Genomic DNA, 5005 nt, shown 5'->3' with positions numbered 1-5005 from the left:
CGTGGGGATCCAGAAGGAAGGCTGGGCCCTGCAGTAGAGGCCCCTTGAGTGTCCACTGGGCCTCAGCTCTGTTCGCCGCTGTGTCCTTCCTCCCTTGTCCTTCTCAGCTGGCAGACAGAAGGTCTGGGGCTAAGTGCAGGAGTCAGGGTGAGGCTTCCAGCCCCAATAAGCCTTTAATCCTCTCCTGCTCAAGCTGGTCAGCCTTAGGGATGTGGGAGAAGGGACGGAGGGGGGGTTGACCCCGAAAGTGTGTTGCATCTCCCCTTGCTGCGTCATCTCTGCATACGATAAAAGTAATAGAAAAAGTCGAGTTTGCAGAGGGCAGCATTTTATCACCAAAAGCTTTGCTGCAGCAGGGAATCTTGATCGTGTTTAAAAAAAAAATGGAGAAAGCTTTGCTCTCCTAGGCAAGTGATTTTTATAGTCAGAAAAAGGAATGAGCTTGAATTCTATCAATTGGACAGAGGATTGTCTGTCTTATAAGGATGGGTTTAGGGCAGGTGGTCTTTATATTTATGGGTCAAATATAATGAACCAGGTCAGCTGCTTTAGTATGGATTTCAAATTTCAAAATATATCAAAAGGAAACTGAAGAGGAAACTCAAAGAAATAGGTCACAAGTTTTTTTTGTTTGTTTTTTTATTTGTTTGTTTTGGCTCTGAGAGGTCCCCGGGGCTGCCTTTATATAATTTTATCAGATGTTCTGGTTTGGAAGCTTCCAGAATGTGATATACCAGAAATGGAATGGCTTTTATAAAGGGGAATTTAATAAGTTATAAATTTACAGTTCTAAGCCTATGAAAATGTACAAACTAAGGCATCCAGGTAAGGACTCCTTAATTTAAGAAAGGCTAATAGGTCAGAAAGACTTTTGTCAGCTGGGAAGTCATGTGGCTGCCATCTACTTGTCCCTTGCTCCTGGGCTCTGTTGTTTTCAGCCTCTCTCTCTTGTAGGGGCTCCTTACTTTGCTTCTCCAGGGCTGGTTTTCATCTCTTGGCTCTCTCCAGGTTCTAGCTTGCTTAACATCTCATGGCAACATTTTCTGGACTCCAAGCATCTCCAAACATCCGTGTCTCTGTTCTCCAAGTGTCAGCATCTATGTTAGCTCTGCTCTAAAGTTTCTGTTGGCTCTTTCATTTCTGTCTTTTCTCCAAAATGTTTCCCCTTTTTAAGACTCACGTAAACTAATCAAGAGCCATTGGGAATGGTGGAGTCATATCTCCATCTAATCAAAGTTCGCACCCACAACTAAGTGTGTCTCATCTCCATGGAGATAATCTAATCAGAGGTTTCCAACCTATAGCATTGAATCAGGATTAAAATGAAAGGCTTCTTCCACAAGATTGGATCAAGATGAAAACATGGATTTTCTGGGGTATCTAATATTTTCAAACTGGCTCATCAAAATAACTACCTTTTACTTTGAGTTACTACCATGCACCAAGAGATATGCTTGGCACCTTAGTTCTCATCACAGCTTTGCACGTCAGCATTATTTACCTGTGAGTAACCAGCATTTCCCCCTACACTGCATGGGTGATGGCTGTGGGACCTGATCACCACCAGAAGTTCTTGTTCTATCTTTCTCTCTGCTATAGGCCTTTGTGAAGGATCTGAGGCATCTGTGCAGTGCGGATGAGAAACCGGTGTGAGGCTCTTTCCCTGGTGAAAAGGAAACCCTCTTGTTGCTGATAGTTGTGGGTATTGACTATTATCTCTGCTTTACAATGGAAGAAGAGTAGGTGTTAACTCCTTGAAGCCCACCATGGAGGAGTCAAGGGAAGGCAAACAGAAGCCCATGGGGTCTGGCGAGAATGAGTTCATGTAGAGCATATGCTGAGCCTAAGGTTACCCATCATCTTCAGGGCTTGAAGTTTATTCCAGGGTCTTGCTCATGCCTCCAAGGGACCAGTCTCACTCCAGGTCTTGAAGAATAAGGATGAAACATCTTGACCACCATGCAGGGTGTGGTGAGTGGGTGGGCCCAGTGGTTGCAGGGAGTTTGGATCAGAACATGTTAGCTCTGGATCTCCTGGGCATCCTTTCTCTTTGCTAAGAAAGACCCCTGGTGGTTAGGGTTCCCACTGCAGCCACGGATTGCCCTGAGCACACTGAGGCACATGGAAGACGTGGGTCATCATGGTTCCTGGTCATTCCCCATCGCTTATTCCAGCCACACAAAGCCAGCCAAGGTGAATCAATGGACTTTTCCATATCTGGCAGCTGCCCCCACTCTTAGAAGGCATGTGGGTCTTACTCCTAGAAGAGACAAGGGTCTTACTCATAGAAGGGGTGTGAGTCCTACTTTTAAAAGGGACATGGTTCCTATCTATAGATGGGATGGGGGTCCTACCCATAAAAGGGACGTGGGTCCTACTCTTACATGGGATGTGGGTCCTGTATTGGTTTGCTAAAGCTACTGGAATGCAATATATGAGAAATGGAATGGCTTTTTAAAAGGGAATTTATTACATTACAAATTTATAGTTCTAAGACTGTGAAAATGTCCAGATTAAGGCACCAACAAAAGCTTACCTCCACTCAACAAAGGATGATGCTGTCTGGAACACCTATGTCAGCTGGCATCTATTGGTTCCTTGTTCCTGGACTACATTGCCTTTAGCCTTTGTTTCCTGTGGAGGTTCCTCACTTGGCTACTCCTGGGCTGGGTTTCATCTCTTGGCTTCCCCTGACTCTTTCCAAGTTATGGCTCACTTAGGATCTCATGGAAAGGCACATGGTGGCATCTGCTGGGCCCTGAATCTCCAAACATCTGGGTCTTGTGTTGGCTCTGTCACTTCTGCTCTCCAAGCATCTGAATCTGAGGTTTCTCCAAAATGTTTCCCCCTTTAAATGACTCTAGTAAACTAATCAAGACCAATATTGAATGGATGGAGTCACATCTGCATCTAATCAAAAGTCACACCCACCACTGAGTGTGTCACATTTCTATGGAAACAATCCAATCAAAGTTTCCCACCCTAAACAGTAGAACTGACCGCACAAGATTGGATCAGGAACAAGAGATAGCTTTTCTGGAGTATATAATAGTTCCAAACCAGCACGGGTCCTATCCAGAAAAGGCACAAGGGACCTAAACATAGAAGGGATGTGGTTCTTACCCATAGAAGGGACGTGGGTCCTACTCTTAAAAGGGATGTGGGTCTTTTTCATAGAAAGAACATGGGTCTTTCTATGAAAAAAAGGAAGAAAGCCCTACTCATAAAAGGAACAAAGACCATACTTATAGAAGACATATGGGTCTACCCATAGAAGGGACCTGAGTCCTCTTAGAGGGGAAACAGCTCCTCCATGGAAGGGATGAGGGCACTACTCAAAAAAGAGATGAGGACCCTACTCATAGAAGGGGTGGGGGTCCTACCATAGAAGGGAAATGGGTCAACTCTTTGAACATGGATCCCCCTATAGAAGGGTCATGGGTCAACTCTGAGGGATGTTGGTCCATCTCTTAGATGTGGCATGGGTCCTACACAGAGAAGGGGCATGGATCCTACCATAGAGAAGATATGGGTCCTACTCTTAGAAGGGATGTGGATCCAACTTGCAATTAACTCATTTGGCATAGACCCTACACTCAGGACCTGGAACTCTGCCTAGGCATTTCTCTCCATTAAAAGATGAGAAAGCCACATCTCCAAATGCGGTGTCATTATGGTCAGGCTGAGTGGCTTGGAGCTCTCCCTTTCCCTATACCATGTTGTTTTCCACACCTGATTTTGGTTCTGGATGGAGCAACAGGCAGGAGTGCTGTGTACAGTCAGGAAGAGGCAAGGAGGCCTCCTCAGCTTTCCCAAGGGCTTTGATCGGCTCTCTGGAAATAATTACCTGAGGTTGTTTACCAAGTGGTTCCCCAAGGTTAAAGAGGTCAGTCAGCTGAAACAAGCATGTTCTTAGCTCTGTAGGATTTGTGTAATGCCCAAGGGACATATGGTCACATCACACTACCATTTCCAGCCAGTGGAAATGAGACAAAATTTATTATAATAATAAAGCAGGATGTGGGAAGTGACAGAAGCCTCTTTAATGAACATGGGGCTGTGGTGATCCCTGGACCTTCTACTCTGCTTCCTCTTGGGAATCAGCTCAGAACACGTAGCCTTGAGTGCACATCTTTGTCATTGCTTCAGCCCAGCCAAAACCTCAAGATTGGGCTGTTTTAGGGGTGAAGAGGGCCTGGAATACGTCTCCCTTTGGGACAAGCAGTTTCCAAGAAGACCCCTCCTCCCCTTGCAGTGGTAGTCTTGGGTCCTTATTAAAGTGCAGTCTCAGGGTGCTGGTTGGGGAAAATGGCAGTGGTCATGGTGTTACCAGCTCTGGCACAGACGCTTGTGCTATCAAGTCGCAGCCCAGTGTCTCTTTTGGTCAGTAGTGACATCAGATGCATCTACAGAGGTGACAGCCCAGCAGATTCTCAAAACACATGAATGAAATTCCCTTGCCTCCATGGCAGGAGCAAATCAATAAGTCTCTAGAAACTAAAACAGCCCGCCTACTCTATAAAAGCAGACAGAGGGGAATGTTGGAAAACTGTACTCTCTTTAGCCTCTTTGCTAAAGAATAATCTGCACCAAATGACAGAAACAGCTAAACCTTTATGATCTCCTGATTAATGAGTCCAGTAATGAATGAAAGTCACTACTGGGTCACAGAAGCAAAACCAGCCCTAGAAATATTTGAAAATGAAGTACTGGCATCTCTGAGAGACTTTACCAAAAACAAAAGCAAAGGGCAGAGGCTGCATGCCCCAGATCTCGAACACCTCTTTGGAAAGCTGCATTGATCTGTGCACCCCAGCCTGCAGTGCACACTTAGCCCAGGGACCCTAACTGCTTATGATGGACACTGGCCTTGGTTTCCTGCCTCTGCTTTGACACCCAGCCCACCCAGACCATTGGTCCTCCTGCCTTAGAAAGTGGACCAAGACATGAAAATAAATATTCAGTGTGACTCATTCTAAAAAAAAGCAGTCTCAGGATGGGATGC

The 5005-nt window shown here is 45.5% G+C and overlaps 1 pseudogene; it reads left to right on the top strand.

The window, feature by feature from the left end:
* The first annotated feature begins 4308 nt into the window (after positions 1-4308).
* Positions 4309-4802, top strand: LOC143653001 (succinate dehydrogenase assembly factor 2, mitochondrial pseudogene; annotated as a pseudogene).
* Positions 4803-5005: the final 203 nt, after the last annotated feature.

The sequence above is a fragment of the Tamandua tetradactyla genome, chromosome 13 (assembly GCF_023851605.1).
Source record: "Tamandua tetradactyla isolate mTamTet1 chromosome 13, mTamTet1.pri, whole genome shotgun sequence".
Taxonomy (NCBI): Eukaryota; Metazoa; Chordata; class Mammalia; order Pilosa; family Myrmecophagidae; genus Tamandua; species Tamandua tetradactyla.
Note: the sequence above shows the minus strand (reverse complement) of the source record. Positions and strands in the feature narration are given on the sequence as shown.